Source organism: Neolamprologus multifasciatus, chromosome 9, assembly GCF_963576455.1.
Source record: "Neolamprologus multifasciatus chromosome 9, fNeoMul1.2, whole genome shotgun sequence".
Lineage (NCBI taxonomy): Eukaryota > Metazoa > Chordata > Actinopteri > Cichliformes > Cichlidae > Neolamprologus > Neolamprologus multifasciatus.
Genome location: NC_140447.1, coordinates 20,955,335 through 20,979,209, shown reverse-complemented (window position 1 = coordinate 20,979,209; position 23,875 = coordinate 20,955,335). Strand labels below are relative to the sequence as shown.

General features: G+C 41.5%; 1 protein-coding gene and 2 long non-coding RNA genes across 3 annotated transcripts in view; 1 reads left to right on the top strand and 2 right to left on the bottom strand.

Annotated features, from left to right (window-relative positions):
- The window catches only part of plxdc2b (plexin domain containing 2b), a 133,721-nt gene that overhangs the window by 91,678 nt on the left and 18,168 nt on the right, over positions 1–23,875 (bottom strand). The window lies entirely within an intron of this gene.
- On the bottom strand, positions 1,835–16,149 carry LOC146511512 (uncharacterized). The gene is made up of 2 exons (XR_014876151.1): positions 16,043–16,149; positions 1,835–15,695 (listed from the first exon to the last, which is right to left on the bottom strand). It is a non-coding gene; the product is annotated as an uncharacterized LOC146511512 (long non-coding RNA).
- LOC146511511 (uncharacterized) lies at positions 22,148–22,750 on the top strand. Its single transcript, XR_014876152.1, has 3 exons — positions 22,148–22,344; positions 22,431–22,561; positions 22,653–22,750. It is a non-coding gene; the product is annotated as an uncharacterized LOC146511511 (long non-coding RNA).

Genomic DNA, 23,875 nt, shown 5'->3' with positions numbered 1-23,875 from the left:
ATTTAGTGCCCACTGAAAGCTGCTTTATCAGTGTACCCGCAGACCCTGCCAAGCACTTTGGAAGACCTTCAGTATTTTGTGCTGGAACTGTGCTGACTCACATCAGCTCGCCAGGGTCCACATGGATTAAGTTGCTATTGCAGAAGCTTCCAACTTTCTGCAACTATAACTATCTTTGAAATAGAAAGAAGTAAGGATCTGCTGTTGACACAGCACAAAACTAATTCTCACAAAGAACAGATAATGTGATCAAAATCTTTCTGCACTGGGAAGCAAAACAATGCAATTTTTCCTCCATTCACTTTCCCTTTGTCTCTTCATTAGCAACAGCTGATTAGGGACATTTGTCAGAAGAAGTACTTTTAGCAACATATGCAAAAATCTGATCATGCAAGGGAATACTAACCTAGTCATTAAAATGCAGAAGAAGAAGAAACACAGTGGAAAAAGCTTTTGGAGGTCAGTTTACAGTATGTAACCTTTCTGCTTACACCTAAAACAATAGAAGGATTTGACGTAGCTGACTTTCAAGAACTTTCCTGACTGTTTATTAACCTGCTGAAACAAATTAAACACCGTTTGAGTCACACTGACAAGGGTGAAGAAGCTAGTGAGCATGAGCATTGTCATATTTTATATTTCATTAAAAAAAGACATCAAATTGCTTGATTTGTATAATAAACTGCCCGAACTCCAAAGACATTTAATTCAAATTGATATGAAGCAGAGAAAACCTTTAAATGCACACACGGTGCACTGTACTATTATGCTGAAGCAGTGTGTGAAAAACTCAGTGCACCCTTACTGCTTCCAAAGGAATTAAGAGGGTGAACAGTAGACAGGTGTTGCTAATCAAGCACACTTGATTACCTGATTGATCGATCATCAGCAAGTGTGAGCACCTCTATAAAAGGTGAGGTCTTTGGCAGTTTGCTGGTCAGGAGCATTCAGGTGTGATCTTAATGTAGCAATTGTTGCTTTCCATCAATCTGGGAAAAGTTGTAACACCATTTCCAAAAAAATTGACATCCATCATTCTTTAGTGAGAAGATTATTCACAAGTGGAAAACAATCAAGGCAGATGTCAGTATTCCCAGAAGTGGACGTCAGAGTGTTAACTGCTCAGAGAAACTGTAAAAAACCCCAAACTTACATCTCAGACCTCAGTTACCATAACAGTACAATTAGAAAAAGACTGAATAAGTATGGCTTCTTTGGCATTGCCAAGAGAAAGCCTCTTCTCTCTAACTAAAAAAGGCAGCACCTGTGTGTTTAAGCTGAGCTACGTCCACACAGGAAGTGATTCACTCGTCATGCATCAATTTGAAGCTGATGGCTGGTTACTTGCAGAGATTCCAGGCTCCAGTTGCCTAGGTAACCCTCTGATGTATTTACTACTGGTCATTTGTCAATCGACAGCATTCTGCGTTCTCACTGGTGGTCACTTAATCCTCATATATCAATCACTTTCCATGGTCTCCATGGTCATATCTTATCCAGTGTAGTTGCAGCTTTAGGCTTAAGTTTGCAAAGTTGCATCTGGACAAATCACAAGACGTCTGGAACGTGCTTTGGACAGATGAGTGCAAAGTAAAGGTGAACAGCACCACGTTTGGTGAAACTCAAACACAACATATCAGGACAAACACCTCATACCAGCTGTCAGCACGGTGTTGGAGGGGTGATGATTTGGGTTTGTTTTGCAGCCACAGGATCTGGACACCTTGCTCTTCAACTCTTCTGTGACCCAGAGTTCTGGAGTATAAGCTGAGGCCGTCTGTGTGACGGTACACCTTGGATGTACATAGTTTTTCACACAATGCACCTGTATTTTAGCTTAGTTTTTGCTGAAAAAATAACAACACAGTGTAATATGGCACATGTTGTTGTTCATCTGAAGTTGTATTTACCCAATTTTAACACCTACTAAGGACCAGATTGATTTTTTTTTATCATATCATGACAGGAAAAACCTTAGAGGGTATAATTTCTTTTTACTATCACTGCACACTGCTGCGCATAAATTCCAGGCATACAACTCTCAGTAATTATTATGCAGAGAAAGTGTGCTTTGTTGACCTGTGGTGTCTCAGATTTTACGCACCCCCTCTTAAAAACACAACCTGTCATTAAGCAAGCACATAAAGTCGTAAAGCTGAGAGAAAGTTAAAAAAGATCCAGTTTCACAGAGCTCCTAGAATGCAATCCGAATATCATACGCCGAAATCTGAGCTAATCAGAGCGTGAGACAAGTCAGGACAAGAATTAAAATAGTGCAGCAGATGAACAAAAGAACAAAATCGGTTTCTTCTTACGGAAAGCCTCTAAAAGAAATTCATAAGCCAGTTTTCTAAAAGGATTTCTGATGTCTTTTCCCCCTGGAGAGGAACATCAAGTTGGCGTCCTGCCTGTCATGAACGCTTTGTTTCACCACAGATTTGTTTTGCTGACAATTAGTCACATCTTTCCAAGTCGGGGCACTGCAGCACAAACATCCCCCGAGGTTCAGATTAGGTCCGCCGATAAAAATTTTTTTTTTTTTCTTGAAACATAATAACCAGCTTGTTGAAGAAATCACATTGTAACTATTACACTGAAATTTTGATGTCTCACTTCAGCAAATAGTTAGAGCCCGTGACCCCTTTTGAAGAGAAAGAGTGCAAAGATACACTTCAGAATTTGAATCAAAACGCTAAAGGACACACTCATATCATATAAACTTGTTCTGACTTTTGCTGATATGCTTGTTGTGCAGGACACAATGAACTTTATCAGAATGGCTCCCGGCATCACCGGCACCAAGAAACGAGCATGTTGTGAGCGAGCCCTCCTTTATGCCGCCCAAAATGAGAAAGCAGGCTGGGGGGCTATAAATAAAAGCCCATTTTTGAACTCTGAACGTGTTAATTACAATCTGCAGAGAAAGGAGGTGGAGGGAATGAATTAGAAGGAGACTAATATTGCATTCACACTGCCTGGGGAAACACAGCGTCCGTGTAAGAGAACAGGTGTCAGGACTGCGTGTTAGAAGAAGGAATGAAGCCAAAGGGAGAGAAAATGAGGCGGAATTAGGAGGCAGTTCTGCTTCGGGTCCAGTGATTTTTAATCAAGGCTTTAACCTTGAGGAACATAACAGGTTTTTGTTGGTTTTTTTACTATGGCTTTGTGGGGAGCTGCTAATTTTCTTTCTGAGTAAAAACAGTGGACACAAAATCCCAAGCAGGCTAAACCACAAAGCGCCCAGAAACATGCCTGAGCACAGTGTGTCAAACCCCAAAACACAGGGTTTAAAGTGCTGGAGTCAACCATCATGGAGTCTGCTGTCACTGCTGCGGCTTTCTTCATGTAATTGTTGGTTGTCTTGGCTCTGGCATTGGTCAGTGTAGGAAGTGTACACAAAAATGCTTTGGCAAAGAGACACACAGGCAGGCAGCACGATCACACAGACGAGAGCGCTTCCTGAGTGATACAAGCGCTAAGGAATTCAGGATTCTAGTCAGGCACAGTTTCTGTCTCATATTCCAGGAGATTGAGTGATAGACTGCAGGACGATGAAGTGCGGCTGTTGGCCCTCATTCCACTTTGCGAATGAGTAGTACTGCACTGGAGCCTCGAAGCCTTGATTCACTCCACCACGAGAGAAGCTGGGGCTGGGGGGGGGCGATGCATCACTGGACACTGGACGTCCCGCAACAGATTATTTCTCCTCCCTCCAGCGCGAGCTATTACCTGTGGTAATACGACTGCATCCTTACAGGTCAACCGGCTCAAATCCCCACTGAGAGAAAAAACCTTAACATCTCTCACTCTGCCTAAATCTCTGCATGAAAATGCGAAAGAAGTCCTTTCACTCTTCCCACAGTCCTCAAGTACCTGCCTAACATAGCCTAAAATTGGAAATGCTCACATCAGTACTGGTGAATAGGCAGAACCAAACGCTTTCATTCACAAACAATGGGGCTCACATGATCTTCTGCTGCGTTTCTAAGGGACACGAACACGTCAGCAAATCTAACATCTGGGACAGACTCAACACTATAATCACTCTTTTTGTCCACTTATCCTCAGAGCACTCGGCCTCCCCAATCTTCTTCCGAGAGCTGATCTCTCAGTCGCTTTAGCCTCAGAGATGGTTTCAGGTCACGAACTCGCTGACTCATTCCTGTCTTGTATATTTTAGGCCAGCTACACATCTGCTAACACAGAATACTGCCACAAAGTGAGATCTTTTACAATTTTCACAGCAAACTCTATGACATGTTACAGCAGCAAAAGCGTTGGACTTTTAGGGTATAACTACGAGCCACAAGTTCAGGTTTCAGTCTAAATAGAGAAGATATCGCTAGCATAGCGTCCTGCCCAACATGCTGTTCAGATCTTTTGCTTGTAAAGACCAGCCAATGAGAAGAAAGTTGGCTTAAAGAATGAAAACAAGCACAATAATTCCCCTTTAACACCAGTTTAACAACCAGCACCGTAAAACAGAAACAGGTAAACTGAATTCAGTCATTCTTATTAAGTTGACCTCACCTCTCCTGATTAGATCACTGAGTGTAATCAGCTGCTGAAGTGCTTCAGTTAGACACTAAAAATAAAATCTAATTTACATAAATCCATAATTGGCATAATCGTTGATTTTTATTGGCTGACTAACAGCTGATCAGTAGAGTCAGATGGACACTGGATGACAGAAGGTCAGAGATGCTCAGCTTCAATTGGGAGTCATTTCTGCAAAATGACAGGTGGCCAGCGAGCAGTTAATAAGCAACTAGTTACTGTACATGTGTGATGGTGGCAAAAGCCACAGGAAACAGAGACCAAATCTCCACAGTGGGAGAACATTTTTCAATAATTAGAGACACTTTTCTCTGTTCCAAACTCATCCCAGCCTTTGCGTATGTTTTTTTTATAGGTTAATCTTTCACTTTTTCCCCTCCAAAAGCCAGCCTTATTGTCATACAGTAAAATGTTTTCTGCCAAAGGAGAAGCTTTAGATCTAAATTGGATAAGCTGGAGGTATGCTATATTCTTCTGTGATCGCTTGTTTCACTGTTATGCAACTGTGTGTGCTTTCCAAAAGGTCGCAGAGCAGCTGTTTGCAGAAATGATGTGAAAAGCATATACTTAGTTATATTAAAGATAGCTGCATTCATAGACCAAATGACTGTGTGATTAAGGAATTAATTGGCATAATCATTGGCTGCAGTCCTGTGCACCTGGAGGTGTGATTCATTTATAAATGCAGACAGCCGTTCGTGGAAAACAGAACATACTGTACAAGTTGTCATAGCAGTGAAGCTAAGGCGAAGAAATGATTGTCCGCTATTCTTATCTCATCGCAGCGTTTTTTTCAGGAGTTTACAAGCTGTCCACAATGCTCTGCTCTTTTTCTTTATATTACCTGGAAGAAAACAAGCTCCTGTAACAAAAACAGGCTTTTCTTTTGTCCATCTTATGATTCGGACTGTTATCTGATTCACTTAAATTGCTCAGTGCCGAATCTGTTTTCATCTTTCTGTATAGCACCGCCACACTAATATTGAGGGCTGCTTTGGCAGTGCTGTAAATTATGATCATTTTAACCACATTGATTACCACAGGCACTTCAGGCTAATTGAGCACTGTAAACTCTGAAAGCCATTGATCTGAAAGGTCACCCAGAGACAATGTGCACGCGCTGGAAATATCAGGCCCGGTGGTGGGCCGCACCCTTTTAACTGAAGATTGATTCTCTTTAGCGTGGAAAGGTTCTGAGAGTGTTTAGATGTGTGTGTGGATGTGTATGTCTGCAGGTGGAGACTGATTTAGTGCCAGTATGGGTGTATTAACTGTGCTTTTTTCCTCCCACTTTCTCTCTGAGCTGGAGACTTCAGGCAAGCCCAGACAGGGGCCCTAGGGCCTGTCCTCATCCTTCCTGCTAATCCATCAGCATCACCAAGCCTCTCACCCGTCCACCCTGCCAAACCTCTCCACACTCCAATGTTCTCTGGGCTGAGTGCTGTGTAAACACATGCAGAGGGGTCCAACTCTCCCAGCGGACCTGTTATTTCCCACAGTTAAAAAAGCCCAGCTGTCTAAGGAGGAGTGTGAGGGGAGGGCAAGAATATCATATTTTAAAATATCAGACAGGCGGGTATTCACCAACTGCAACGTAACAGATATATTTGCAAAAAGAAAATCTTCTGCATGACAGAAAGTCACTGGTACAAAATAGTGTGGACCTGTTTTAACCCTCTGAATTCATCATATGTCACTAATCCTACAGTAACATACACTCTGGGAATGCAAATGCTTTGCAGTATCAAACTAAAACAAATACCTGAATCCCAAATATCTACTGAGATGATCTAAAGTCACTAAATGTGATTATTTTTTCATTTGATTGTATTATTTTAGATGGTTTAACAGCATTGTTATCACATCATAAAATATCTAAAAAGCTTCTGTGTTACTTAAAGTAACATGTGTCCACAACCCACACAACATAAACGCAGTTATTTCTTTAACTTTAATCTATTTTAGAATGTATGTAGAACTTCCATAAAAGTGTCAATAAAATCCAGATAACTGCACTGTAACGATTTAAAACTGGTATATAATTTGAATTTTTGACAGAAGTTGAAAAGGAGACTCACCAAAAACCTTCTTTTGATTACGTTGCCTGCAATTTGCATGGAAGAAGGAGACCTGTCTACAAACACTGGCTAACTGCTAAACACAGTCCAGTAAAACCAGAATCTGAGAATGTTCGCCTTCAAAGTAAAAGTTGTACCTCACAGGTGAAGCCAACACGTTTGAAAAGGCAAACGGTCTCCTCTGTGTCGGATAATTTCACTGCCACTCGGAGAGCAGTTGGCAAGGGTTTGCAGACAAATTGGTATCTTCCATGCAAACATCCTGTTTGTGACTGAAGTAATCAAAAGCACCACAAAGCTCTATGCAACCGATTTTACCTAGTGACTGACAGCAGCCGTTAGCCAACCAGGAATATGAATGTTTCCCTATCAAGATTTCCAACACAGGTGTCACTGTTAAATTTAGGTCAATCATAACAGGGGCGTAATTTCCAGGGGGGTTAGGGGGGTTATGACCCCCCTTTTCTAGGTTTATTAGCAGCATTTTTCATCTAAAACATCAGTGTGCTTTGTTGTTGACTAAAGTGTCCCACATTTTATGTAAAAAAACAGTTATAAACAGTATATATATATATATATATATATATATATATATATATATATATACACACACATCGACATTTACTGCTAGAAACAAAAAAAGGCTAAAAAATCTTTAAAAATATTGAAGTTATGTGATTTACAGTACTCTCTGAGTACAGTGTCTAATCCTTCATAAAGACAAATTCAACCAACAACATAGACTGTGGTTGTCACAGCCAGTCAGTTTTCCGGCCCTGGAAGCAGCCCTCATACCCACTTCTGAAACTCCTGATAATCAAGCCAATTTGCTGAAGCCATAAATACTCAAAATGTGAGTAACAGAAAACCAATTAAACAAAAACATGCATTACACATGTTTTTCTCCGAGATAATTTCCCTGTGAGCTGTTGTAAACATATACCCAAGATTTTTTTTTTATGTTCTACAAAAATATGTGGAAAAACATATAACAAACTTCTTTATAACTTGCCAAATCCCATAATATCCTCCCACCAACGGCCTCCAGGCACCCACACCCACAAGCTAGCAAACAACAAAAAGAATGAATACACCAAAAATCCACAGCATCCCGCAGAAGCACACCAGGAAACCTAGATTTTCAGACTCTTTTCTCCTGCAGTACATACTGAGCAGAGACTAAAAGAAACAGAGGACCTCCAGTTTTATCGCTGCCAAACCCATACCCGGCATACATTTCATACATCTGCTGACAAACTGGGAGCCACATCCAAGTCGCAGACTGTAATTGCCTCTGCCTCTTGCCATTCAGGAGTGGCAACTTCAGCTACTCGCAGGAAATCAATATTAAACATTGTTTACAACACAACATCCTCGCAGAAAATGAGACCTACGCAGCGGCATGTCGCAGAGCAGATGGCTGATTCCCTCCAAAAATCCCATCATAAGTGAGGATTTAGTAGATGTGGCATCACGTTTATGCGACTTCCAATCAATCAGAGCTCAACAATGGCAAATATTTGCAATGCATTTGCATTATACTGATTTCTTTTTTTTACCTAATGTGTAAATTTTAATTATGCAGATTTAGCTGAGGAAATATTGAATCTGAGCTCTGCGTCATTTCTTTTCTGACAGGACAATGAAGGCGCAAAGGTTTCCCTCCTTTTCAAACCATGCAAGCTTAATTAAACTCATTAATTCTGTAATTCATTAGTTTTCCCATTTATTTTACTTCATTCTTTCTGGTGATTGTATGTCACTGAAATGACAAGTGCAAAAAAGATTATCAGCTGTCTCGAACAATCGAATAAGGCCTGCAAATGTTTAATTTCTCTGGGTAAGACGTCAGAGATGACTTCCTGAGGAAATGTGCTCTTCACTTGGATTTTAATTGGTTTCTTGGTGAAAAACTGTCAAGCTGTCTCATTTTGTTCTGCGGCTTTTCGGGAATATTAGCAAAGACAAGGTCTTGGGTTATCATTCCCAGATGCAAACCCCAGACAGCTGTGTGTGCAGCTGCAGGTTGTTAACATGTATGAGTGTTTGGGTCAGCAGTGCTTTCCACAAGAAAGTGCCAGCTAGGGTGGAAGAAGAAGCCAAATTTTGGCCCCATACAGTATTTGGTGGCCTATAGCACGCGCCGATGCCTGTACTGTGCACACAGATCCCAGTTATTGTAATTTTTAGCCTGCATGGAGTCTGGCTCCAAAAGTACAAACTGTTTGGCAATTAGCGCAGTATTACTACACCCTTGTCCCAGAATGCTTTGCAAAATTAGTGCACAACCAATTATGATTCAGCTGATGGGCTTTAGACTCTTTCAGGGCTTCGTGCTCCTGCTTGCCTCCTGCTCCTCGTTCTCACGGGACAGACGCTTATATTGTTCACCTCAGCAGCCTTGATGCTGTCCTGTCATACTGCTGCACGTTCTGACATTCATGTCAACTGGTCCAACTGGTGTTAATGGAGGATGAAATTAGCCGACTAAGATGCTCTTGCCTGTGTCTGCGGTTTGCCCCATTGATCCTTCAAACATGCGTATCGATCCAATCCAAACATATCTGCGACCCCTGCAGAGGACACATGAGTAAATGTTCACTTCAGGTTCTGTTGGTGGCGTTTGTCTCGTACAGCTCAGCGTGGCTGCACAGGGTCTTTAATAGAAACAGACAGTTCAGTGGCCTTTGACAAAAAAGAGCCTGGAAGTGTCTGGGTTTGAATACAAATTGGATACAGTTGTTCTCGAATATCTTCCAGCTTTCTCTCCTGTTTGTCCCTTGCAGTCTTACACAGTGAGCGAGGATGACGGTTAGTTCGCTGCCTCTGAGGTGATGATGAAGAGGGGAGGAGGCGTAAGAACGGCTGTGTTATTTGGGTAAAGAGACGAATGTACCTTGGCAATCTCAACCCACACTTGCACACCCTCACAATTTCCCCCAGGTGAACAACGAACGATGTCTTTGTTTTGGCTCACAGTCGGCGAAAGAGGCTCCTAATCAGTCAGTGAGAGATTCATATTCACACCTATTTGGGCCCTGGGCTCTCTCGATTTAGAGATGAAAGCTATGCACTGCTGGCTTATTTGTAGGAGTAGAGTGTGATTCTCGAGTCCAGGGAAGGAAAAACAATGTTGTTTAGCAGATGCTTCTATTTTTCACAAAGCTTAAACCAATATGTGAGATAAATCTATATTCCTAAAAGAAAACAATGCTTAACTTGTAAAATGTTCATTTTGGTCCTATGAGTTTGGCCAGTATGACTTCAGCTGTGCAAGACCTTTGTAAAATAAAATATATATATATATATATATATATATATATATATATATATAATACATATAGTGTTTGTAGTAACTGCACTGTAAGAGAGTTGTATTTTGGTTGCTGTAGCTTGACATTTTATGGGAAAGCTAAACCCTGAATCTACTCTGGCTGAAAATCTCCCCACTTTGGGACTTTGAAGTGCGACGAGTACGCTTCACCCCCCCACACTTAGTATGCTATGCCTCTGGGCACACTGCCATCAGCAGTGGGGCCCATGGTCTGCATCTCCTGGCTTCACTGATCAAACTTCAGGACCCCCCCGGCACTGACAGAGCCTTGGATAGCTTCTCCATCTTTGGAGAAAAAAGCATTCAAACCCTTTCAGTGTAAAAGTACCAAAATAGTAAAGTGGAAATCCTTCATTGGAACTAAAAACCTTGCACTTCATTTGCAGGAGAATTAAAAACCAAATTGTCTCATATGAATGATCTAGAGTCAGTCTGAAAAATTTTTTTGCATGTCAAATATTTGAAAAAGCACAACACACTGGCCTCTTGTTTACTTTTTTTTCCTTTCATAATTCTAGAATATAGTAGAATATTAAATAACCACATTTTACTCCACTCTACATCCGTCCTTCCAGACTTGACATTTAACCTTCCGGATATAAAATGTTATCACTTTATAATTTCATCCCAATAGACATGTTGGGGAAAATCCTTCATAATTAGTGCAGAAATTCTTGAGTCATGGTCAAAGGCATGTTTGGTGAGGTGAGTTTGTCCTTTGACCACCAGGTTCTAATCATTAGATCCTTGAGCCCAAGAAAGTCTGTGTAACTCTAAAGAAGATGCTGATTTGACAATTATAACCCATCAGATTTTAAACTTTATTTACATAGCAGCTGTTTTCTAGTCCTCCTTCCTGCTTTTCCTCTCCCACACACTCACACCATACCTGTCTGTTGCTTTCATCTGTATTTTATGTGTCTAACCTTTTCATATTTCTCCTATAGTACAGGTTTATTTTCCTTTGTAAAGTCATCCGCTCTGCTGCCAATACACTGTATCGGTACAGATGAGACACTGAATATGAAACATTAATGTGAACGCTGGAAGGTGGAGGGTCTTTTTGTAGGTGGACGCTTTCCATAACTCCAGTGTTATTGACTTTGTCACTGTGGCCTGATGATGAGGGCAGTGAGTAGATTTCAAAAATAGAAGCCCAGGTTGTTTAGTTTGGCCTCACGGTTATGGAGCTGGTTCTCTGAACAGAGTACTCAAGTAAATGTACTCTCCACGGGTACTTTTCCCAAAACTTGTGCTGCTGCACCAAGGCCATATTCAGAGGCAAATGCTTATAGAGAAACAACAAGAAGGGGTGCAACATGAATAAAACATGAAAATATCCCTGCAGTGGTAACCTGAAAGCTTTCAGCTTTTTCCAAACACATCAGATGGAATATGGACAGCTTTGCTCTGACACAGGTGAGAAACCCAAATTCTGCTTTCTGCTTTTAAGGATTTCATGTCAAGAAATGGTGGAAAAGCAGATCCTGAAGACAAACAATGTCAAAAGGGGTTCTTAAAAGCGGCCGAAGTTCAATGGGATGATGCCAGGTTATGATGAAGGTGGGAAAACAGCGGGAGTGGAGCTGTCAGAGTCACAGTGCAGTAGGGGGAAAGGCCCTGAGGGGCCTGGAAGGTGGGCTGAGTCACTCTGTTACACTGAAGCAGACACCATCCTGCAACTTCACACCACCTGTCTCGGAGGATTCAGCCACAGGAGCGAGACTGCCGGAGGCTTTACAGGCAGAAAACACAGGCTCCATTACTCAGAGACACATGGGGAGCCTGTGCAGCGCTCTTCCTGGCAGAGAGAGATAGACTCCTGGTGCTGCCGTTCACATTTTCTTAAAGAATTTGAGAGCCCAAATTTGTCAAGAGGAGGCGATTATTATAACGTTATGATGGCCATTTGAGCAGCAACTTTAAGCAATCCATCTATTTTTAAGACAGCCAAAGTATAATTCTGCCCTTGCGTGCAAAGACAAAGTTTGTTGTTTGACAGGGAAAATAATTGCAGCATTAGCATATCATTACTGGCTGGCAGGAAGACAATGGATCAACAAGACCTTTCTTTGGTCCTGCTCCAAATGTACCCATAATACTTGGCAGATACCGAGATTATAACCGTTCGTCTAATTGATTTCTCATCATTCTTTCGCCGGGTTTCAGAGCCCAGTATTAAAAATAATTTAAAAAATATTGATCAAAGTGGAAAGATACCATTTCACTTCACAGGGAGGATTGGGTATGAATGCAGCTTTGAACTGTTACATCAGATTTCATCAAATTCAGAGGCAAAGAAAATCTAATAAAACCCACAGCGGGAGTGTAGCCACGCAGAAGCTAGATCTGGTGATTTGTCTCGGATAAGAACTCCTCTGCTTGATATCCTGTAAAGAAGTGAAGCCAGGTAGGTTTTGTATAGACTTGTCCCACAGGACAAGCACTGTGTAAAACTGAATAATGGACACTCCTGGCTCATTTACAGACTATAAAGACAGTAGAGTGGTGTGTTGGGCTGTGGTGAATCTACAGCATTGTTTATGAGCCTGTCAGCTGGGAACTGGATGACCGCCCAGAGACAGACCTGCAGAAACATGCCAGACGCAGATGCCTCTCTTGATCTTGCAAAATGACCTTGACAAACAAGTTTGTCCTTGTAGCGAAATGTATCTGGAAAATCTGCACTTGGGCTCCTGTCAGCTGTTTCACGACTGACATTGAAACAAAGCAGCTTTTTTATGCAAATGACATGTAATTCAGACTCAAATGTAAGATCGGGAAATGATGTTTATGCTAAGCTAAGCTATCTGGTGAATAGCTGCATATTTATTGAACGGCCACATGTTAACCATCTCATCTTAGTCCTGGCAAAATAGCAAGAAATCCCATGTTAAACTACTTTGTTAAAAGGTGCCATTTTTTAATTGTTAAATTTTAATCTAACTATTTAAGTGCCTTGAGCCAACTGTTGTTGTGATTTGGTGCTATATAAATAAAATTGAATTCAACTGAAGTTTATTAATTTAAAAAATTTGGGAATCAATTGCAATTTCTCTGGAATTGGTGCAATAAATTTGTTAAGTTTAGAGCAAGTTGTCACAAAAAAAATGACACAAAAGGAAAAGATTTAATTCTCCCACCTCACAGGAAAGAATTCAGCATTTTGCTTAAAGGTGCTTAGAAAAACAACTATGTGAGAGCACCTTATCTTTAATAAAACACCTACGCCGTGTGAGCTATTCAGTAAAAAAATACATATATTCCTGGCCAGAGAGCTGAAACTATCCAGAACTCAGGAAAAGGATGTTCAGAGACTAACAAAAACTTTGACATCTGCAGGAGAGAGCGGGAGAAGGGAGTGGTGAAGAAACAAGGTTGGGAAAAAACAAGACATCTGCAGAAAATGTAGCTTTAAAAAAAATAAAGTAAAGGAAGCAAGAATAAATAGACTCCTGAATTTCACATGACATCAGCTGAGGCTGTGGACCGTGGACTATTTTCGCCTACAACCATGTGAATCTGAGTGTCAACTGAAACTGTTTATTCTGTTTATACAGGCAACAACAAAATGCGGTTAGCATAGAGAGAGACTGCTGACACAAAATAATAGTGAACTTTGACCTTTAAGACAGCACCATGAAGTCCACAATTCCTGTAATGCAACATTTAGAGTCCGGGCTTTCTTTGGATGACCTTTGGAAAGCTACAGCCATAAAAGATTAGTCTCACATTGGAGTGTTGCAGCTGAATTCAGAATATGGATGAAAGGAAGCTTGTGTGACTCCAGCTGTTTGGATGAGCTCAGACCGTGTTTCTCCACAGCTCCCACTCCTTTTTAAGACAGGTGTGAGCTTCCTTTTCTTTTTTTGACTCTGAATGCCAAATGTTTCACTGAAGACAGCTAATATAAGGAACCTCTTAAACTGAAAACATGCTGTTGAATTGATTTATTACAATATCTGACCAGATTATCTCAAAGCTAGTGGAGGAAAAAGAGATGGACATCCCCGCCAAGTTCAAGAATCAGACCGTCGTAAACACAGACCCCTGACAGATTAAGTGCACCCACTCTCTGAGTAGATAACCTGTGACCACCGAGACAATCGGGTCCTCGTAGTGATGCTACTCCATAAAGAAAGTCGCTCTGACAGACGGGGTCAAATTATCACCGTCAATCACTCCGCAATCCATTTCAGCACGCCACCGAGCGGGACTGCCGGGGTGTCATGGAGACGGAGCCTTTCATTACCTCGCTGTCAACGTGATTGTAGCTTCATATCAAGCCGGATGTGCTGCCTGTCATGTCTCGGCAGGGGCCTGTCACTGCAAATCTACCACAGAACACAAGCACCTCAGGCTGAAACACTAAAAATCCCCCGTTGTCACCCAGACCAGAGAAGGTGATTTATATGCCAGAAACCATGTTACAGTGATGTGACCTGAGGATCTGTAGGCATGCACAGGCAACAGCGAAATGTGAACTTCAAATACAGAACCCAGCTCTACTTTTAAACTGATCTCAAGCAACAAAAAAAAAAAAAAAAAAAAAAAACCCAACTGCATTATGCTGCTAAGACAACTTCAGCTTTTTGCGAGCATCTGCATGGAGAGCATGCTGGTGATGAATCCACAGAGAATTATCACCTGAACCTGCAGCTTCTCTTGTCAGTACTGTTAGCGATGCACTAATTGACTGGTCCAGCACATCAGTCTCCCATATGTTGATCATGCAAGCACAACTCGGGCAGAGTGGTGCGGGCAAATACTCCCACACAAAGTCACAGTCACACGCTAACATGTTGTTAGCATGGAAGCTCCTCACTACGAGTAAAGACACAAAATATGCCAAAGCATACCACAGAGGGGCCACCATGAAAACATCCCCAGCTGAAAACAGATCATTTAAAGATAACAAAGACATTGTGGCTAAAGCTAAAGCTAGCCAAAGCTCGGAGCAGCCTCGGTATGAGCAAAGGATCAAAGCAGTTATGAGGTAAATGGAGATGAGATTGGAGATGAGGGGGAAAAGGGAAATGTTGATGCTTTGCTATTTGGTGAAGTTAGAAACATGATGGAAAATTATGTAAGGGCCTCTCATTTATTCTTAGTTTGTTTTTTAAATAAAATAGCTACATCTGCCTTTGTTTGCTAAGGTAAAATATGCCAGATAAAGGTGGGTGTGCAGCAGCTTATTTTCAGTTAATGACCTGTATGTCTTCCAGCAGCAGAGTACTTTATTTTCAGTTGCTGAGGTGAGAGAAGATCCTGTAACTTACTGCAGTTTGGGAAAAATGTAAAGCTTAAAAATTTATTTTGTTATTAAAACAATATGTTGCATTAAAGAAAAGTTGACTTTTGTTTGTATAAGCTGTCAGTTATAGTTCTTACAAATGAAAAATGTGAATTAACAAAAAATTGGTATCGGCGGGTCAACCAAACGAACACAGAAATGGAGATTGGCCAAGAAAATTCAATCACTGCATCTTTAGTTTTAGCATCGAGGTTACTGTTTTTAGATTTTCAGATGCAATAGAAGAAGAAAAGCTAATATTATTCTATAATTTTTGGCACAACTGAGACTGAAAGCTTCAGGTCCACATTTGTATGCAAACATTTAAACAGGCGACTGCTGAGAAGTCTGTGGCGTCAACTTTAACTGACTACAGATTGTAAAATGTAAATGGTAAATGGACTGGTTTTTATAGAGCACTTTTCTACTCTGACTGAGCACTTGAAGCGATTGACAACATTCACACTCCGATGGGTGTAAATGTGATGCTTTGGACATTTTTTGATCCCTGGCTGCTCCAGTCTGCATGCCAATGTTCTGATTACTAGATGACCTGCTCTACATGAGCTACAGTCACCCACAAGTTATTGGCTAGAATGAAAGAATCAACATTTGGACTGTTTCCTCATAAACTTTACTTTCACTGTCGATTGTTTTCTACCATCTCCAGAAAAAAAAACTCCAGGGAAATGAAGGGACAGGGCTTTTGTCTTCCTCAGTAGCTAGTGACAGCTTCCTCCTGGCATCTGAGAAGGTGGAGAGTTGAACGAGTCAAGTAACTGTAAAAAAAATCCTCTTTTATCAAAGAGGCAAAGATTTAAAAGGGAAAAAAAGAAAATAACAAGAGAGTGGACCTTTAAGGGCATTCACTTGATGAAGTGAGGACTGTGATTTGAGAAGGTTCAAAAGTGGTTGATGAAATTCTATCAGATCAGTGACACAAGCTGCCTCCATATTGACCTAATACAAGTGGGTGTTTCATCACAGGAAGCAAACCAGCCTTTATACAAGCAGGGTGTTTACAGTGGCTGAAATAGAGGCTTAAATTCTAACTTGAGACTCAAATGATAGTTTTTTGCATTTAAAAGTCATATTAAAGCTCAAGAATTCACATAAAGTCTTTGGTTCTTGCTTCACTGCAAACACGCCGGCGTATTTGTCTGCTTTCTGCAGAAGATGGAGAGTCACAAAGGCGTATCACAAAGACTTTGCACAACAGGAACACATCAAGCCTGCATACCAGTAACAAAGCTGAAAATTCTCTCTACACCATGCATGAAATTAAACCCTTCAAAAGGATACCTGGATCCTTACTGGCTGGTGATATTTTTTTTGAAAACATCTAGATAATATTAAATTTTAACCTATTGTAATGGTAATAAAAACAGCGTCTAAATACTGTAAGATGTAGGCCCAGATGTGGATCAACTCTAAAAGCTGATCAAAGGTGGGCTGAGCTACATTTTCGCTAAAATGTAACAAGTTAAGGAAAAATCTGCCTGAAATCCAGCCAACAAATTAAAATAAATAAATAAAACAAGCCGACATGACCAAGCACAACATTTGTAAGGTAACGATGGACAAAAGTAGCATTAAAATTGACTGAGTTTAACATTTGCGGCATTAGCTGCTGTGACTATAAGCAGAAAAATCATACCAAGGAATTTTAAGCATTAAACTTAGAAGGTAATGTGACTAGAGTGCCGAACCTTTCTTACATATGTAACCTGATCTTAGAGTTACCTTAATTAGGGCATAGGTGAAAGCATTCACTTATCCTATCAAATTAACTTCTTCTGAGAAAATGTGACAGATTAGCAACATTTTCGAGGTTAATGAGTCCAAACAAACAGGCATAGCATGTTTTTTGTCTAAAGAAAACAAAAACCACAAACGCAGTGAGACTTCCCCGACCTTAACAATTATAAAAGCCCCGCCCAAAGCATTTCCCTGAAAACAGTCTTGTGCTGTAAACAGAGACTTGTTTCTGAATGCTCAGAATTTGTTACTTGCAGATGAAGACAAAAAACTGCTACACAATAAGTTAAACTGCTGCCAGTTTTATGGTATTTCTTTCAACACTCATCAGAAGAACACATGCAGCACAAATGTTAATCATTTCCCTGTTTTTTTATGACAAACCTCAAATAAATTGAAGCTTTAAAGCTGTCCCATTAAATTCGCAGGCAATCTAATTACACAGGACACATTTACAGGATTAAAATGCTTCAATTCTAAAAAGCCTCCTACAAATCGGTTTTCTCGTCAAAGGAATTAGACTCCAGCCCTCCTAGCGCTGACTGAAAGCCTTTACTCCAGCTATAAAAAGATCGAGGGTTATCGGCCCATGCGCTCACGTATTTGCTAATCGATTAGAAACCTTTCCGAGAGTCTACTCTCTCATATTTGTCTAGAAGTAGCATGTTTGTCCAAGCTCTGCTGGTGGTACCACAGTGTTAATGTGTTTGCCTCCCTCTCACCCAGACACGGGGATGGATTTAGCCAGCGGGCTGCTGAGTCAGGCAGAGGTCTTCTACTGCTGAGAGATAAAGGTCAAGGGTCAAGTTGAGGCACATACTGGCTGTCTCTGTCTGGTTTGTCATCTGACTTCTATATTTAAACAGTGTTTTGCTTCTAAGCAGTCACAACATGCTTGAACCGAACTTGTCCTCTGGCTATTAATACTATATATCTTGATGCATGTAGGGCTGCAGTCAACCAAATAAACTCTTGGTTGACTGCAACTGTACCAACCTTTTAACTAATTAGCTGATCACAGGTAGGTTGGAGAGGGGGAAACACAGTGTTTGGACTACACTTTACCTGCTAGTTGTTTTAGCCCAAACCAATAGAATAAGCTAATATTATGTGTACTTTTACCTTTAAGCTAACGCGTTAACAACAGACTGAAGAATCTTTCTGTTTAAAGGAGAGATGAGGCTTCACATGCAGCTTGGTCTGGCGTCTACTGACATAAAGTCTGAATGTGTGTGTGCTTGCAGAGTTATTAGTAGACTGAACATAATTATATATATATCAGTTCTGATATGTTTGCACTCAAACACTATTAAACAAAAATGTTGGCGGACACCCTTGCTGAAAGATGGATATGTAAACTGCTGCCAAAGTTACACCCGACTCCATCCGTTTTAACCAAATGCAGCAGCGGTGCCGACTCCTTCATTCCTCGCGTCATAGATTCAGCGGTGGAAACATTCCTCCGGGACTTTGGTCCATATTGACATGACGGCATCACACAGTTGCTGCGGATTGATGTGAATGTCTTCTTCCACCAAATCCAAAAGATGCTCTATTTGATTGAGATCAACAGTACAGTGAACTCATTGTCATGTTCAAGAAACCAGTTTAAGATCCTTTGAACTTTGTGACACGGTGCATTATCCTGTTGAAACACCTTTCGGATGATGGGTACACTGGTCATAAAATGGGATGGACAATACTCAGGTAGACTGTGGTGTTTAATACTAAGGGGCCTAAAGTGTGCCAAGAAAATGCCCCACACCATTACACCTCCACCGGCCTGAACTGATACAAGGTAGGATGGCTCCATGCTTTCATGTTGTTCAAGTCTAATTCTTACCCTGCGATCTGAATGAGTCATCAGCACTAGGTGTGGTCTTCTGCTTCTGTAGCTGATATGCTTTAAAGTTCAACCTGTTGTTCATTCAGAGATGCTCTTCTGCATACCTCGGTTGTAATTAGAGGTTATTCCAGTAACTGTCTTCCTATTAACACAAACCAGTCTGGCCATTCTCCTCTGAGCTCTAATATCAACAAAGCCTTTTCTCTCACAGAAATGCCACCCAATGGATATGTGGCGTGGGTGTGGTCTCTGGCCAGCTGCAGAGGAGGGGTGCGCAGTGGAGCTCCCGGGGCGGCGCAGGGGCGGGGTGAACAGGTGTGCTGGGATCTGACAGTGATTGTGTCTCTTTATATGTTGGCAGTGACAGTCGGAGGGGGGAGCGGACGTGACAGCAGAGAGAGAGCGGGAGTGTCTGTGTCCCAGTCAAGAAACCAGAGTATTAAATAAAAGTTCTGCTGTCAACATATTCGCCCCAGCGTATGTTTCTTGGGTCCAAACGTTACAGGATATTTTCCTGTAAACACTGATGGTTGTGTGGTCGTCTTGACCTTGTCCACATGTCTAAATGCTTTGAGTTGCTGCCTGTTCTAACCTGTGTAAATAGTTGTAGAACAAGTTAACCTAATAAACTGGTTAGTGAAATGTGGTTTGCTGCTCATGCAAAATAAAAAAAAAGAACCATTAACAAGTTGGCAGTGAAAATATAGTGATGTTTTTCTGCGGATGATAAACGAATCCATCCTGGACAGCTCTGAATATGACATTTTCTCCTGAAAGTAACACAACAGTCTGGACACAGCTCTGTTTCAATCCCAACCATCAACGCTGGGATAAACTAGACCACAGCTGGGCAGGATTTAAACTGCATCCAAAGGCGTTTCCAAAAGAACAAAAAAAACCCACCAACAACAAAGCGTCAGCTCAGGCAGGGCACAAAGTCAAGCTTCGCCACAATCCCAGCAGATCGCATGATGCCAGTTCAGCCCACATCAGCTGACGGCTCAGCTAATAACCTTTATGAATCATTAAGTTACTTTAATCTGCCCACAGTTATGTGCAAGACATTATGCATCACAAATCCAGGTTCTCCAAGGATAAATGTCTGCTGTCATTGCAGTGCTTGGGTCTTGCTGCTACTTTGCCAGCTCTATGTATGCGCTCATAAAGAGTAGAGCAGACATTTAATGGGGAGGTCATAGAACAGACTCATTCCAACAAATATAAATGACTGCAGATGAATATAACAATTTCCTTTTACTACAGTCTTCACCACTGAAGTAAAGTCACTCAACTCATGGAAGATTTTATGATATCAGAGAGGAAATTTCAAACTGCATATTCAAATTCACTTCACGACTTAATATTTGTGAGCGCTAAAACCGAAATGCATCTATAAACGCTACTGATTTCCAGGGAGCCGATCTTATGAGGGCGTTCTAAGAGATCATAATCAGCAGCTCAGCCTCCTGCATTTCAGCTTCCAACAAAGGATAAAAGATGGATTGCAGCCATGATATCTTCTGAGATTTAAAATAATGTGTTGGAGGCCTTTAACACTGATGTGGGTGTATTTCTGTCTAATAAAGCTATGCAGTTAGTTAAATGTCATGCACTCTAAATATGTTTTTTTACTGTTGTTAAGCTGCTGTTGGTCCTCACATCAGAGCCAGAACATAAATTCATCAGATCCCTGCAACTTTTATCAACTCAAGGCCGTAGAGAAAGTTAAAGTCATCTTGCTGGACTCCCAGCATCCTTGACAGAATGCGCTTGCATCCTTCAGGAGCGCTATCAGACATAAAGAATGAGGTCATTTATTCACTTTTATGGCTTTTTAGAGAAAATTAAATCTGGCTTCTTTCTTGATGGATATAGGAAAGGAAGCTCTTCATGCTTTAGGCTTCCTCTTGTTGCTGTTTCTTGATGATTTTTTAAAATTTATTGTCTTTGTGTACTTTGTGTAAACTTTGTATTTATCATTACTGATTGCTTTCGGTCTTTGTCCAAGTTCCAAAAACCTTGTAGGAAATTTTCTACAGACAAGAGACGACACTGAAACATGATGATTCACGTGACTTTTTACCCCTTCTGTTCAGTTCAGACTGGATGTTTTGTTGCTGTTATTACTTTGCTGTAATTTCAGTATGAGTTCATATCACTTTTTTTCTTTAGAGCGCTATTATTGTTTTATTGATTTCCGCACTCTACATCAGCTCGGGCCAGCAGCAGGTGAAGGACAAGCTTTACAACCAAACCTGGATGACGCAGCTGAAAAACACTAAGCCAGCTACTCAACTCACACGTATGGAAAAGTGGGGCAGTAAGAGAAATGAGAATAATGGTGGGAGGGGAAATGAGAGACGGGGAGATTGTGGAAAACAGATTACAGGGCAGAACATGAGATAAGGCATTGAGGATGTGTGAATGCCTGCAGCTGTACTTTGTTCTCCACGATCGTGTGCACCAGGAAGAGATGCGACGAGAGGCAAGGTGGCCTCCGTTCTCGGCAGCAGGTTACAGCGACCTCCAGCTTATTAAAAACACATCGCTCAGGGTCATTTTGGGGCGACTCACAGGAGCACAGACAAGCTATCAATAAAGCTAATCACATGTGGCACATTAACTTTAATAAGAAGACAGCAGCAGGAGCCCCTGAGCCCGATTGATGTAGAAAGAGTCTACCTCAGGGCCTCTAACGTGTCTGTTTGTATCACATCAATCTATGAATTAAGATTTTACTTTTGAGGTTCTTTCCAGCTTGTGTGGGAATAGTTAAAGATTATTTGGGATGTATCTATGCAGTTTAGGACAAATGTCACCTTCCATGGTTTACTGATAACTAAAGCGATGGCTAGGCTCCTCTGAAGTCAGTCCCCATTGACTTTAGTTAAATGTCTGCTTTCGGAGAGTGAAATCTATGTAATATATAAGGCAAGCAGTGAAAATATTATTTCAGTGACCAAACGCATGAGATTTCAGATACAAGCAGTGGAAATGAGCTTCCTCTGAAGCATGTCTGTGCTCTCCCTGAGAGGCGGGGTGAGGAGCTCGGTCATTCAGTAGAGCACATCGAAAGGAGGCAGTTGAAGTGATTCTAGCATCTGATTAGGATACCTCCTGGGTGCATCCTAAGCAGTCATTATGACTCTCGGCTGGCTTGGGAACACTTTGGTGTCCTTTGGATGAGGTGGAGGAGGTTGTCGAGGAAGGGAAGGTCTGGGCTTATTTGCTTAAACTGCTGCTCTGTAACCCAGACCCGCATAAGAAACAGAAAATGGATAAATGGATTGTTAGGAGTTGGTGGGGTTTCTCTGGTGTGGTGTCACGGGGTCTGCTTCTGTTTTCAGCTCAGGTAGGCGGGGTGGTGTGTCACGGGATGCTGACACACCGGCGGTGCATCAGACGTCATTTGATGGAGCGTTACTTAGGAGCAGCGCGACTGACGTCTGGTGTCGGAGTATTGCCACCTCCTCGAGTGGTAACGTGTTTAATTCTCCGCGGTGTGCATTACGGCCAACCTATGTCTGGGATTTTGTTTGCTTACCTGTTGTCTTGTATCTTCAGCCGGATCCATCACCCGCTTACCTGTCAGCTGTTTGTGAAGCCGCATTTCCGGGATCACTACGGAGATCATTTACAGCGTTTCTCCCACATCCCGAGAATCCCCGCCCGAGCCCGTACAGCCAGTGTGACAAGTGAGCTCTCCAACTCTCCCCATGTTTGTTGCTGTTTCTTACCGGTGGTTTGGCATCTCCCTCTAAAGTTTCGTTTTTCTTTTTCTTATAGATCCACCCTGCGTGCGCGGGTAACCCCTTTCCCTCCGAATACGTGTCAGCGTCCTCCCCTGGTTTCCCTCTGTTTGTCCCTATGTATAATTTCATATAACTTTGACACCACAAATAAAGAGCACTCTTTGCATTTTCTGCGCTTCTGTGTGTTCTGCCATAGAGTCCGTTCACTCAGCATAACATGGATATGGATGGAGAGGTATGAGTCGAGTTAATATTCTTGCCACCATTTTCACTTCAAATTATGTCCTCAAACATTTCAGAAGTGATAATTCACAAGGTTCAAATCTCCATTAATTGCTCACTTTAGTTTAAACTGGGCAACAAAGAACATGAGGGTTATTTTTAAGCTTTTAAGTTAGCACACACCGAACTGGCTACCCGCTGTTAGTGAGTGAAACCTTCTGGCCTTTAAAATATTCAAGATCTCGGAGGATGCACCAGACATGAATTAAAGTTTCTGTTCCACTGGGAGGCTGGCAAGCTAAGCTAAAAAGATAACTCAAAAATTGGAAGACAGTCAGCTAAACTTGCTAATGATGATAATGTCAGCAGATCCTGCAGACTGTGTTTTTAACAGCTACAAGACAAAAGGGGATAGAGGCCAACTCGACTCGTGCGCTTGATTTTCTGTTGCCTTAGCACTTGTACGTTACACTGGGATCCAAATCAGGTTCACTGATTTTAGGCTCGCCCACACGTGTCCACTTACAGTGATCTGATGAACTGTTACACCCCAAAGGGGATTTTTTTTAATTAAAAAGAGGATCTTAACTTTTGCAGAGGCCAGTCCCAATAACTCAGAAAACACTTCATACACTTTGACAGCTGCAACTGGCTCAACAGCTTTGAACACAAGCTGGACTCAGATACACTGTGCACAGACACACAGCAGGCACATCAAGCTGGTTCTGACCTTTCACTAAATTTCCCAATTCCCATTCTGTCCTAATGATGATGTGCAAACAAAGAATTACCCTCAGCGTATGATCCGATGGACCGATCATCATCTCTGATCTGATTCTCTGTAACCCCAGCATGTGGCTCCACATCCGTTTAGACAAAAGAAGCCTTGAAGCCTTGTTTCTTTTTTTGTTTTTACACACCATATAAACATGAACTTCTCTGCTGGCTCATTTTTTCCATAACAGCTTTTTAGTCTTTGCATAATAGTGAGAAAAAAAAATGTAGTGGCATTTTATGATATTTTAAAAATTATAT